The sequence below is a fragment of the Heterodontus francisci genome, chromosome 7 (assembly GCF_036365525.1).
Source record: "Heterodontus francisci isolate sHetFra1 chromosome 7, sHetFra1.hap1, whole genome shotgun sequence".
NCBI lineage: Eukaryota > Metazoa > Chordata > Chondrichthyes > Heterodontiformes > Heterodontidae > Heterodontus > Heterodontus francisci.
In genome coordinates, this window is record NC_090377.1 from 67,224,611 (window position 1) to 67,239,513 (window position 14,903).

General features: G+C 44.4%; 1 protein-coding gene across 6 annotated transcripts in view; it reads right to left on the reverse strand.

Moving 5' to 3' along the window:
• LOC137372031 (myosin light chain kinase, smooth muscle-like) overlaps positions 1-14,903 on the reverse strand; it is a 433,121-nt gene that overhangs the window by 414,449 nt on the left and 3,769 nt on the right. The gene's annotated exons all lie outside the window — the stretch shown is intronic.

Sequence of the window (14,903 nt, forward strand, 5' to 3'; positions counted from 1 at the left end):
GTACAACAGCCCCCTTCTTTCCAAAGATAAGTCTCATATGCTAAAAGTGAAAACACATAACATTAGATAACATCAAAATTATTTACACGGCGTATAGATTATAAAATTTACAAGTATAGAAGCTCAAAAGTCCTTATATCATCTTGGTCATTTGACAACTCTTGCTCAGGGAATTTGCATCTCATCTGTTGCTGTTCTTTCTGAAGTTTCTCCTTCTCTGCATTCAGCTTCTGTTGCTCTGCCTACAGCCTGCTAACACATTCTGTTGCTTTTCTCAAAGATGACCACCTTTGGGGCCTTGTCATTCTTGGAAAGTTCTGGCACCACATCTCGAAGAGCCAATAGACAATGCTTCAACTCATTCTCCCTCTGCCTCTTTAGGAGATTGTTTGTCCTTCGCCTCTTTTCATCCTCCGCATCTAAAGGCCTGGGGTTCAAGGTCAAGGACTTGCTGGGGAAGGGTACTTGGTCTCATGGAGATACCTATCTGTTCTGGCTTGTTGTGGTGCTGGAGGTTCTCTAGAGAGCAGAAGTGAAGGCGCGGCATAGTTGTGCTGTTGCTGGATTTCCAGACTGCACCGTTTGATGCTGGCCAGAGTCTGCGAGCAGGCTCCGGTCCTTGGAGATTTCCCCTTGGCCTCTTCTGCTGTAATAGGTACCTTGGTGACCTCGTGGATGGTTATAATGTTGAGGTCCTTACACGCTAGCAGTCCTGCCACTGTTTGTCCGCTTATGTCTACTAGGAAGAATGTTTGTGTTTTCTATGCCAACTTGTCATAGCTGCATTGTATTGTTAGTGTGCCACTGCAAGGGATGGGTGACCCATTGTATGCAGATAACTTGGCAGTTGTATCATTGATTTCCAATGATTCCGGTACATATCTTTCAGGATTCAGACTGGTAGGATATTTGCACTAGTGCCAGTGTCAATCTTAACCTTGAGTGTATGTTTGCCAGCTTTCTTTGAGCACATGATGTGAAAGTGGTGAAACTTTCCAGTTGTTTGACTTCAATCAACATGATGTGTCAGGTTCACAATGTGGAACACCTGATCGTCTTCTGACTGAGAATTAGTCTCTGGGTCTTGTCTCAGGTCTGTTTTGCTGTGGACTTTGTGAATCGGCTTGCATTTACGCCGGTCTCTGGTGCAGTCTTTGTTGCTTGCTAGTGTTCTGTGACTTCTGACTGCGCCTTTGGGGCCAAATTTGTTGCATAGGCGGGCACAGTGTCTTTTTGCATCACACACCTTGCACAGGTCTTGAAATGCAGGACAACGTCGCGGTGAGCGGGACAAACCACACTTACCACACAGCTTGCTTGCTCTTTTCAATTTGGTTATTGTGCCGATACTGTTGGCTACACCTAGTGCTTGCAGGTGCTATTGTCCCGCTAGAATGCCTTCATATTTCCTGCCATCTTCTAGCAGTGCATCAATGCTGTGACCTTTCTTTTTCCTCAAGATGTCTTTCTGAAATGCTTCAATTGGTGTTGATACACATACCAGCTCCATTATTCAGTCCGACAGCTCAGTCTGAGACTCGTTGCCTTTATTGTGGCATCTACTGACAAACTGGTCTATTGATTCCTGTGGCTGTTGCCTGTAGGACATCAACTCTAGGCGGTGAATTCCAAAATTCACATGATCAGAGCTGATCTTCCAGCACTTTCCATATCTTTGCGGGATCTTTACGGTCCTCTTCAGATAAGTCTGTGATATTGATTCTGTGTAATCCTCCATTTCCAACTGCTATCAGAATTTTACAGCCTCTTTTTTCTGGTTCTGCAAATGCTTGGTGTGTGAAGAACAGCTACATTCTTTTTTTGAACAGTTGTAACTCGGATAGGATATCCATGGCTTTCCAGTTCATGCTGGGAAATTTGGTATCCATCTTCCTGCTGTTCTTTTGCTTAAAACTTGCTTTAAGATTCCTTCTGTGACTCTACTGTTTTCCCTTCAAGAAACAGTCTGTTATTTAGACTAGCTGCTTTGATTGACAGGAGCAGGTGTTTACTGTGTTTATCTTGCTTCCAGCACATAAGCCTGTTTGTTTACAAAGCTGCTCAATAGGCAGTTCAACTGATTATTTTGCTAGCCTGTTAGTTTATGTTCTTCACGCTCAAGTGGTTTTAATGGTTTCTTTTATTTGACTTCATGAATAGAAGCTTTTATTCATGCTTGAGTGATTTAATTTTTTTTAAACTTTGGCTGCGTGGATGAGGTTCTGCAGAGTTCAGGGGTCTCACACGTTTTTTCTAACAGACGCCTCCTGTAATGGCGTCGACCTTGATCAGCCTAGGAAAGGAGTCGGGTCTTCCTTTTTCTTTTTTAACACTGAGCCTTTGAGAATAATCAATTTTTAACAGCACTTCAAAGCTATTTAGTTAAAGCAGGATTCCTCAACCATCAGCACAATGACTCACCTGATTTATCTGCAGCCTGTCATTCTGTTGTCTGTCTTCTATGGTTTGAAGTAAGTTCCTTTTTCCTTTTCCTGTTTGAGCCAGTATTTGTTTTTCAATTTTCTCTCCAGTGGCTGTAGGAAAGTCATTTTCAGTGCTGTTTTACCTGCAGTCTTCAAACCTAAATTTTGTCTTCTCAACACAGCTGCCACCAAGTAATGCATTCTTTTATGTTGTCTGATGCAATGTAAATGAGATGTGTGGAGTGCAGTTGTTTGAAGATCTCAAACAGGTTTATTACAGCGGACAATTATATACAATGCAGAGCTAATTATTTACAGAACTTGCCTCTAGGTGTTACAGTTGCGGAGTGGCTGGCTGGTAGTCACATGACTGCATCCTAGTACTTAGCTCATTATCAGACTACCTGCCAAGAATGAGGAAGATTAATTTTGCCACATAAACATTGGTTTTGGACTGTTGTTGGTGAAGAAAGAACTTGCTTAAAAAAAACAATCGGAGACTTTGGAGAGAGACATTAGTATATCAATAGTCAGTACTTCAAAGGACAAAGGGGCTATTCACTGCTTCAATTTAATCCACAATGGACTTTTGATTATCAGATGTTGAAGGTGGAAAGGCTAGCATTCCAGGTTAACTGTTAAGAAGGCCAAGTACACAAAAAGAAGTGGTTGGAACGGTTTGGGTCACATGACTAACTGACTGTTGGAGTTTTATGAATTCGAACTTCCAACAAGGAATTTGAAATCAGAAAGATGTTTTCTCCTGGACTGAGAACACCTCTCTCCTGTCTGCTCTCATCGCGCTCTCACAAGCTTCAGAAACCATTGAAGCCACATGAAGCCCAAGAGAGAAAAGTCTCCTACAGTAAACAAGGTTTAAGAAGAATACTGGGCCCCAACAAAACACAAGATTACTTACAAAAGGACTACAGTGAGCTCGAAGTACAGGAGAAAAGAAATTCTTCCGATATTGCTTCAAACCTCTCCATTTTATTTTTCTTCTCTTTTCGGTCCCTATTTACATGTGTGTATTGCATGTGCATGCTAGCGTGGGTATGTCATATATCCGTAGGCATTAACCTTATTCGGGTTTAAGTTTAAGGTTTAATAAATTTCACTTTTCTTTAAACCTAAGAAAGCCTGTTTATGTTAATTTCTTTGCCTTTTAATTGGAAAGTGGTGAGCAAGGATTCAAAAAGGGGGAGCTCAAAAGACAGTATGTTAAAAATTAAAACCATGTTACAATAAGATCGGGTGAAGACAGTAAAAGACCCCTAGACACTTTTCTCACCTGGTCATTACATAAATTTGGGTGTGAGCATCTGGAATTTTACCCACAGACGAATGAGAGAAATTGGAAGTGGGAAGCCAAATTATTCCCAATCAAAAAAAGAGCAAGATTAATACAGGTTTTCTTGTGGTTGTGTGTGACTGAATACTAACATGTCTGCAACTGAACCTGGCATCTCTCCAAGCCAGGGTGAAGTAACTTGGGATATGTTAAAAGCACTGTCTATGGAGGAGTTGAGGAAAATGGCTGAGCAGTGTGGGAACACTGTACGTGGCAAGACTAGGACATCTGAACTCCTAACGCTAGTGGCCAACCATTTTTCCCTTGAATCTGAAGAGGTAGAAACAGGGTTAGAAGCAGAATTTGACAGGGTAATGTTAGCAAAGATACAATTGGAACAGAGGAAACTTGAATTAGAGGAAAGAGCAAAAAAGAGAGAGAGGCAGGAGAGGGAGAAAGAGAGAGCCTTCCAAAAGAAACGTGAAGAAAATGAAAGGCAGGAAAGAGAAAATGAAAGACAGGAGAAGGAAAGAGAGAGAGAGGAGAGAGAGAGAATATTCCAGAAAGAGTCCGAAGAGAGAGAGCTAAGGCCGCTTGAGTTAACTAGGGGCGACAGAGTAACTCTAGTGAAAGCATGGCCAATATGTAGGAGCAGAATTCAGGGCTGGGTACAAGATTGCTAAAACTTGCTCAATTAATTCCAAAATTCAATGAGGAAGATGTGAAAGGTTTTTTGGGTCTTTTGACACTGGCAAGGCAGTTAAAATGGCCAGCTGAGACCTGGTCTCTTTTAATACAAAGCAAATGAACCAGAAAAGTCCATGAACATTATTCCTTATTGCCAGATGAGAGTTCATCAAATTATGAACTGACCAAAAATGCTATCCTCGGGGCATATGAATTAGAACCTGAAACCTATCTCTAAATGTTTAGAACCCTTAAAAAGCAAGATAATCAAACTTATCTGGAGTTTGAAAGATGCAAGCAGCTGGCTTTTGACCAGTGACTGAGGGCTTTAAAAGAACAGCTCAGCCATGACATTCTCAGAGAATTAATTCTGTTCGAGGAATTTAAAAACTCTCTCCCACTCTCAATAAAGACCCATGTAGAGGAGCAGTGGGTTCAGCGAGCTCAGCAAGCAGCCGTTCTGGCCGATGAACTTGCTTTAATTTATAAGTCGGTTTCCCAGGGGAGAACCTTTCCTAATCACCCCAACAAATCCAAAAAAGGTCAAAGGCTGGGAAGGTAATATCCGCCCAGGCAGTCCTGGAAGCAAAAGAAAACAGGAGACACGGAGGGCCATCCACCAGCCAAAAAGGAAGGTGAGACCTGGAGACCTGTGCGCTTAAAAAAGCTGACTGCTGGAAAATAAAGGGAAAATGGGTAGGGTTAAGCAGGGCACACCCACTCAGTGAAAACAGAACCCTGATGGAAAGCACAGAACAAGCTGTGGCTTGAACTGCAGTAAGAGTGCAACCCAGAAAGCTTACTACGGCCAGTGCAGGAAATGTTAATAGGATTCCTGAAGGTTATCAGGGTTTTGTATTTGAAGGGAAAGTAGCCCCATATTCCTTGAGTGTGGCAAACAAGCCCATAGTGATTTTCAGGGCTACAGGGGCCACAAGATCCTTTTTACTGGGAAAGCCTGACCTTTCCACCAGAGAGTGCAGTGAACACCAGAATGGTGGTGAATGGTACTGGAGGGCAGTGTATGCCTGTACCTGTACACCAGGTGCACCTGGAGTGCGACCTAGTTTCGAACTGGTGACCTTAGGGATTGTCCCTAGCTTACCTGCTTATAGGTAATGATCTGGCAGGGGTGAAGGTGGTAGCTCCTGCAGTAGTGAAAGAAAGACTGCAGGAGGTCAGAGAGACAGGGTGGTGGCAGGAGACAGTCCCCTGCAGTTTCCATGAATGTGTAGTGGATCAGGCCATGATCAAACCAGTTCCCCCAGAGGAGACTGCATTAGCACTGCAGGCAAATGACCGTGAGGTCTGCCTGTCCGAGACATTCTTTGGAAAGTTAGACCCAGGAATGAATTAAATAAATTTTCCCTAGCTGAGGCTCAGCGAGCCGACCCAGTATTGCAAGAGTTAGCACAGGCTACCCAGTCTGAAAGTGAAGGAGAGGGTGTCCCTGACTGCTACTATTTAAAGAATGAGGTACTGATGCAGAAATTGAGTTCTCCTCACAGACCAGAGGGCAAGGAGTAGACAGCAGTTCACCAGTTAGTGGTGCCACAGAGTTACCAGAGAGAAATATTAAGAAGAGCCCATGAGACTCCAGTGGCTGTATAGGCCAGTATACAAAAGGCAAAGCCCGCATAAGACAGCAGCTTGACTGGCCAAAACTCCACAAAGATGTGGTGGAGTACTGGAGGAGTTGCCACAAATGTCAGGTTGAGGGGAAACCCCAACCTGCACCCTTAAGTCCTGTACCGGTGTTAGGAGAACCCTCCAGGTGAGGGCTGGTGAACTGTAAGGGACCCCCGATGAGAACAAAATGGGACAGGCAAGTACATGGCTGGCAAAAGTTTAGAAAGAGCAGGGGAAAAAGTGACCAAGAGATCAGGTTAATGGAAGTCCGGGAGGCTAGCATTCCAGGTTAACTGCTAAGATGGCCGAATACACAAACAGACGCGGTCAGACTGGTTTGGGTCACATAACTAACTGACTTGGAGTTTTTTGAATTTCCAACAAGGAATTTGAAATCAGAAAGCTGTTTTCTCCTGGACTGAGAATACCTCTCTTCTGTCTGCTCTTATCTCAATCTCACCAGCTTCAGAAACCATTGAAGACACATGAAGCCCAAGAAAGAAAAGTCTCCTACAGCAAACATGGTTTAAGAAGAATACTGGGCCCCAACAAAAAGCAGGACTACTTACAAAAGGACTACAGTGAGCTTAAAGCACACAAAACAAGAAACTCTTCTGATATTGCCTCAAACCTCTCCATTTTATTTTTCTTCTGCTCTTTTCTGTCCCTATTTACATGTGTGTATTGCATATGCATGCTAGCGTGGGTGTGTCGTACATCCGTAGGCATTAACCCTATTAGAGTTTAAGTTTAAGGTTTAATAAATTTCACTTTTCTTCTTTAAACCTAAGAAAGCCTATTTATGCTCATTTATTTGCCTTTTACTTGGCAAGTGGTGAACAAGGAGTTACCAAAGAGGGAGCTCAAAACACAGTGTGTTTAAAATTAAACCCTGTTACAATAAGACCAGGTGAAGACAGTAAAAGACTCCGAGACACCTTTCTCACCTGGTCATAACAATACTAAGATCTTAAAGGGACATTACTCTTAAAGGCAAGCATACAACAGAAGTCAGAAATTAAATAGAAATAGGCAATGCCCATATCCCATGAAAGAATAAAAAAAATTGTGCAAGCAGAGGGAAGAGTTTTACTCTGCTTCATTTTGGAGTCCAGTTTGAACTTCCACACCTGATTTCTATTCAAAGTTCAGTGTTGATGCAAAACACTTTCAGTTTTGCATCAACACTAAACTTGTGGAGTATGAATGCACCACTATTCCAGTCAAACAAGTAGAACTGTCAAGTGAAGCGCAGCATGTCTAACAATGCAGTACTCCCACAGGACTACCCAGATTACAAACTTAAATTCTAGAACAGAGCTTGAATTCATAATCAAAGGCAGTTGCTACCAAGTGAGCTAAATCAACACTTCTAACTGAATTTGTGATGGATGGAACTAAAGCAGTAAAAGCAGTTTACTAATAAATCAAAGTTTTGTGTATAGTAAATACTTGCTCTCCATATTAAGCTTAGTTCCTGTATTATGATTTTTGAGCCGTGTCTTTTATGTCAATACTTTTAATGCAAAATCAGCATCTGCTCTTGTTCATCAGCCACGTCTTCATCAATAACTGGAATTTCTAATTCAAAAGCAAAGGTATAAAGAAAGCTTTTTCAAAATTCAAAAATTACATATTTCATCATAACATTGACTTGCTATTTAAGTTTTTACTTCAAAGCCTCAACCTTAAAAGCTCAGGCTTCAACTGGATATTCCCCCCTCCCCACTAGCAACCACCCACCTCTCCACCAAACAGGTAGTTTCCACATCTGTCCATTCTGAGCATGTGCTGTCTGCTGAATTTCCCAGCATGCATTACCACTTTTTGTTAAATGAAATGTGTGTCTCTCATCCTCTAAAGATTCAAGAATTTTTTTTAATGTTTCTCAAATAACTTTGGGGGTTATCTTCAACTTCACTGCCTGCACGGAAACCTGGCAGAGTGAATTGCCACCCACAATCACTTTGCATTCGGATTTTATTTTTAAAACACAGTGTGAGTGGATAAATAGTTATCATGATTTTTCTCAAGAATGATATAAATTGAGTATTCCAACATCATATTCAGTCTTCATCACAAATCTGGGGCTACAGAAGACAACTGCAAAAATCAAATTTAGCTTCAAAAGATTTCTCCAAGAATTATGTCATGTGAGCTGCCTCTCACCATCCTGTAGATATGCCTGATCACAATCTAGAAACTCCCCACATCAGGAGTTTTCAATTTGTTTCATCAGAGAGCTTTGTGATTTGATATATTTACCAACCTTAAAATAGTCATTTCAAATTCACCAACCATGACAGCTTGGGAAGAAAACTGCTTTTACTGCTTTAGTTTCATCTATCATAAATTCAGTTAGAAGTGTTAATTTAGCTCAGTTGATAGCACCTGCCTTTGATTGTGAATTCAAGCTCTATCCTAGAATTTAAGTATGTAATCTGGGTAGTCCTGAGGGAGTACTGCATTGTTAAACATGCTGTGCTTCATTCAACAGTTCCAATTGTTTGATTGCAATCGTGGTGCATTCATATTCCACAAGCTTAGTGTTGTTGCAAAACTGAAAGTGCTTTGCACCAACACCGAACTTTGAACAGAAATCAGGTATGGAGGTTTAAACTGGACTCCCAAATGAAACAGAGTAAAACTCTTCTCTCTGCTATGCACATTTTTTTTATTCTTTCATGAGATGTGGGCATAGCTGGCAGACCAGCATTTGTTGCCCATCCCTGATTGCCCTTGAACAGAGTAGCTGGGAAGGCCATTTCAGAAGGCTGATAAGAGTCAACCACAATGCTGTCATCTAGGGTCACATGTAGGCCAGCAGATTTCCTTCCCTAAAGGGTTTTATTAATAATTGAATATTTAAATTCCACCAGCTGCCATGGTGGGATTTGGACCCATGTCAAAAGGACATTAGCCTGGGCCTCTAGATTACTAATCCAGTGACATTACCACTAAGCCACCATCTCCCCAGTGCTACAGATCTAGTTTAAAATTACCCTGAAAGCTCTCATAATATTTGAAGAGCTGGAAATTCTCTCAATCTTTTGGTCTGCATTCACATCTCAACCACCACCCAAAACACAGATCAATTGGGCATTGTAGTGTCATGGTTGACGGTTAATAAGTCTATCTCGGGACGTGAGCGCACTATGAGAGGTTGAGGCGAGAGGGAACAGCCCATGATGGTTTCAGCATGAAGCCCGAGTCATTGTATCTCCTCGACATCATCTTCCAAGATAGACCTCCACCTGAATCCAGCAGGAAGGAAGGTGAGGCCGGAGGGCACGAACGATCCATGGCACTAAGGTAAGTGGTGAGGGGTGGGTTTCCAGAGTCAATCAAAGTTGGGGGAGGGTGAGATGTAAGGTCTGGAAGAGCAATCCTGCTCATCCCAGTTCACAATAAACCTTCAAAAAGTTAAATATTTCAACTTTCTTGAGCTTCTCCTGGCCAGAATCCTGCCTGCAGCCAGCTTTCACTATTGAGCCCAACTGCCACAGTGTTACTGCCACAATCATCAGTTAAAAGCACAAGTTAGAGCATTGAAACCCCCGCCTGCCTGTGGTGGATGGCTCCAGCTCTGCTGAAAAGCAGACAGTTAAAATGGCAGTGGGCACAAAGGCATTGAGTGTGCAGGGGGAAGCGCTTGACTGCCATTTTAACCATCTGCCTGCCCCATTCCTGCAGGGTTAAAAGCAAGTCTTTATTTTTAATAGGCTTAATTGAAAATGTAAAGTAAAACACTGACATTTCAATAGCAGCACAGAATTTGGAACACTGAAACAATCTCTGCAAACTAGATCAAAATTAATGAACACTTAAAAAACCGATAAAGTGAAGGCAGATGGCCAAAGTATCTGATGAGCAGTGAGAAACAAGTATTTTTGGGCATGGAAACCCGAGGCCTACTAAGCACTTGATGTGCATACTGCACCGAACAGCAACCCTGAACGTAAACAGGCTGTGTATAAACAGTGTGTAAAGCTCATTATCACTTATAATTCAAGATCAACAAGGGGTCTTCTCCATTATGTGATTAGGAAACATGAGCTATGCATGATAGGCTGAGTGACTGTATAGAACAGTCTGGGCCTTGTTCTTGAAGGTACATTGCAGTTATCCTTGTATTTCTTAGTAACTGTTGTTTTTGCATTGTTTTGGTCTATTTGGATAAAGGGAGTTATTGAAACTTGAAGAAGTCTTCCTGATAGCTAGTTAAAGCTATACTAGTCTTTTGTTGGTGACTGTATACAGCTGCAGTTGTTAGAGAACTTTTCAACATCCAGCAAAGTGTATTTCTATAGACATATCTCTTTATTTGCAGGTTCTGGAGAAAAAGAATTGGAGAATCAGAAGTGGTATGCCAGGCAGGTGAGATTGCATTCAGACATGTCCTTATGCTAAAGGTTATCTATGTAGGGTCAGGGTGTCCTATCTGGACCTGTATGTATGAAGAAACCTGTCAGTACCCGATATTATTCATAAAGGAACCAAATTCTGCAGAGTTCTCCATCTGGATTTGAAAGGCTGCTTCTGGCACCATAATGGCGGTGTGAGTGGCAGTCAAAGTGTTAACAGTTATAAACTTTTACATGGCAAGTTCCTTCCAGGCAAGTTGTGAAAATGTTGGTCACATCTTCCAAACCTTCAGTTCACAATTGTATCAACATGGTATTTGATACATTGTTTGCCAGGAACAACAATTTCATCAAGTTTCCTCTGGAAATCAGCCAGCAACAAGAATAGTGCCTGCATTCCTGCAATGAGGCAATATTCCCACAAGTGCATGACAATATCTGACTGCATTCATGTGGCCATACATGGTCTTGTCCAAACACAGCACCATCGTGAATAGAAAGGGGTGCCATTCCATCAAAGCACAGGTGATCACCAGAACAGAATTATGCATGCAGATGCACATAGGCCTGAAGAGTCCCATGATTCATTCATCTTGTGGTAGTCAATAATGTCAGACTTATCTGAAGGACTAAGAAGACTCCAAGGATGGCTTTTTGGAGTTCAAAGTATGTACTTCTGCTATGTCTTATGACACCTCGACTTTAGCCAAGGACAAGAGCTCAGGAAAAGTATAATACTGCCTACAGCCTATGAATCCACCAGGGTCACTGTGGAACACACCTTTGGCATCTTGAATCAGTGATTCCACTACTTCAACTGTTCACAGGGAGTTCTGCACAGCCCAGTCAGAGGAAGTGAAGTGGCTATCTACTGGGTATCAATGGGCTGCATTCTATCTATAAGCCTGCCGCCGATCTCGGCAGTGAGCTCAACGCAAGCCAAAGAGCTACTGCAATCTTAAGCAGGTCAGCTCATTTAAATAGCCGGGGGACCCCCCCGACCCCCCCGCCCCCTCCGGCCAATCACATGGAGGGGGTGGGTGTGGCAATGGCGTTAGCTGCCTTTGTGTAGGTGCTGACGCCATTTTTAAAGGGCAGTCAGCCCTGCCGGCTTGTTTAAATATTTAAAGACATATTCAATAAAATGAAATAAATACATTTCTTTTGTCCCTCTCCCACCCCCCAATAACAATTACATTAACTATTTGCCCGTTTCCCCACCCCAAAACACTTATGTTTAACATCTTACCTTCCACCCCCAAAACTGCACAAAGTTCAAAGTACAACCCTTCCCACCATCCCCTACACCCAGGACGTTTATTTGACCCCATCACCCCCTGCCCCGCACTGATAAATTTACCTCCTCCCCCACTCCCCACCAATGTGGCGCATCATTTCCCCAGACGGGGATCTGAAGGCGGGGGAGTGCTAGCCACCATGGCAAAGATCACAGCAGGCCCTCAAGATCTGAGGTAAGTATATGTAAATGTATTAATTTTAGTAATTTAAATATGGTGATTGTGATCCCATCGCCGAGCGGTGGGGGAGGGGATTGGCCACCAAGGTGCTTCACCACCGCCAGGAGGATAGGCCAGACCCTGCTGGCATCATGGTCTGTGGCAGGCCTCATCCAGAGCCATCTTTAGGCCCTGCCTGCCACGCATCTCAATGTCGAGGGCTGCTTAAAATCCAGCCCAATGTTTGCTTCTAGAGGTGGAGGTTTTGCAGTTCCTCCTTCTGATGGATTTGAAGGTGGTCAGGAGGTGAAAATGCAATGACTAGCGATGAAGTAGTTACTGTGCTGTATAATTGGTGATTCAACTGTACTCATTTCAGTGGAGTTAACAGAAAGGTTGGGAACTGACATTTCCCTGGGACACATGATTTTTTTTTATTTCCAAATTATACTTTATTCATAAAAATGTGTAAAAATTACATTCCCAAACAGTTTAAAATAGCATCAAGTCAAAAAATACAAACAGTGCAAAGGTGATCAGTTTCCTTCGAGACAATCATGAGTTGCTTCACAACCTTTCCATTTCATTGTCATGCCAGATACATTTTTACATTTACAGCACACAAAATTTTTCCGATACAGTTCGAGGGGTTTCCCATGGATCCGGCCCCTCAGTTCAGCTTGGTGGGGGGACCTTACACTGTGGTCTTTCCCCATTGAGCCTTTGCTGCGGCTGCCCCAAGCTTTAGTGCGTCCCTCAGCACGTAGTCCTGGACCTTGGAATGTGCCAGTCTGCAACATTCGGTGGTGGACAACTCTTTGCGTGGAAGACCAGCAAGTTTCAGGCAGACCAAAGGGCGTCTTTCACCGAATTGATAGTCCTCCAGCAGCAGTTGATGTTTGTCTCAGTGTGCGTCCCTGGGAACAGCCCGTAGAGCACAGACTCCTGTGTTACAGAGCTGCTTGGGATGAACCTCGACATAAACCACTGCATCTCTTTCCACACCTGCTCTGCAAAGACACATTCCAGGAGGAGGTGGGCAACCATCTCTTCCCCATCACAGCCACCGCGGGGGCATTGCGTGGAGGGGGCGAGACTTCGGGCGTGCAGGAAGGATCTGACGGGGAGGGCCCTTCTCACCACCAGCCAAGCTACATCTTGGTGCTTGTTTGAAAGTTCTGGTGATGAGGCATTCCGCCAAATGACTTTTGCGGTCTGCTCGGGAAACCATCCGACAGGATCCCCCGTCTCCTTTTTCCGTAGGGCCTTGAGGACATTCCGTGCAGACCACTGCCTGATGGACCGGTGGTCAAAGGTGTTTTCTCGCAGAAACTGCTCCACGAAGGATAGGTGGTACAGCACGGTCCAACTGCATGGAGCGTTCCGCGGCAATGTGACCAGGCCCATCCTTCGCAACACCGAGGACAGATAGAACCTCAGCACGTAGTGACACTTGGAGTTTTTGTACTGGAGGTCCACACACAGCTTGATGCAGCCGCACACTAAGGTGGCCATCAGGATGAGTGCCACATTGTCTACATTTTTTCCACCCTTATCCAGAGGTTTGAACATCGTGTCCCTCCGGACCTGGTCCATTTTAGATCCCCAGATGAAGCGGAAAATGGCTCGGGTGACCGCCACAGCGCAGGAGTAGGGTATGGGCCAGGCCTGTGCCACGTACAGCAACAACGTGAGCACCTAGCACCTGATGACCAGGTTCTTACCCACAATGGAGAGAGATCGCTGCCCCCACATGCTCAACTTTTGTTGTACCTTGGCTACTCACTCCTGCCAGGTTTTGGTGCACGCCCCGGCCCTTCCGAACCATATCCCCAGCACCTTCAGGTAGTCTGACCTGACGGTGAAGGGGACAAAGGATCGGTCAGCCCAGTTCCCAAAGAACATGGCCTCGCTCTTGCCGTGGTTAACTTTGGCTCCCGAGGCCAGTTCGAACTGGTCACAGATGCTCATCAGTCTGCACATGGACAGCGGATCCGAGCAGAAAACGGCGACGTCATCCATGTACAGGGAGGTTTTCACCTGAGTGCCTCCGCTGCCTGGGATTGTCACCCCTCTTATGCTCGCATCCTTCCTAATAGACTCAGCAAAGGGTTCAATACAGCAAACAAACAAGACCGGGGAGAGAGGACAGCCCTGTCTGACTCCAGATTGGATTGGGAAACTTTCCGATTCCCACCCATTGATTGAGACTGCGCTACTGATGTTTGTGTAGAGCAGTTTGATCCAATTGCAGATTCCCTCCCCAAACCCCATTTTGGAAAGCACGTCCATCATGTAGGTGTGCGATATCCTGTCAAAAGCCTTCTCCTGGTCCAGGCTGATGAGGCAGGCGTCCACCCTCCTGTCCCGTACGTAGGCGATCGTATCCCTGAGTAGCGCGAGGCTATCAGAGATCTTCCTGCCGGGTACAGTACAGGTCTGATCAGGGTGGATCACCAACTCCAGAGCAGTCTTGACTCGACTGGCTATGACTTTGGACAGAATCTTGTAGTCAACATTAAGCAGTGAGATGGGACGCCAATTTCTGATTTCTGCCCTCTCCCCCTTCCGCTTGTAGATGAGGGTGATGATGCCTTTCCTCATGGATTCTGACATGCTGCCGGCCAGGAGCATACTCTCGTATACTTCCAGCAGGTCCGGGCCGACCCAGTCCCACAGGACCGAATACAACTCGACCGGTAAGCCGTCGCTTCTGGGAGTTTTACTCGTCTCGAAGGACTCGACGGCCTTTGTCAGCTCGTCCAAAGTTAGCGGCTTGTCCAGTCTCTCCCTCCTGCTGTCATCTAAGACCTCTGTGATAGATGACAGGAAGGACTGGGAGGCTCTGCTGTCTGTGGGCTTCGCGTCATACAGCCCAGCATAAAAGGATTTGCTGATCCTTAGTATGTCGGACTGCGAAGACGTTACCGAGCAATCCTCTTTCTTCAGGCTGCTGATAACAGAGCTCTCTCTGTGTCCCTTTTGGAAGAAGTAACGCGAGCACGTCTCATCCTGCTCGATGGAGCGGACTCTGGACCGGAAGATGATCTTG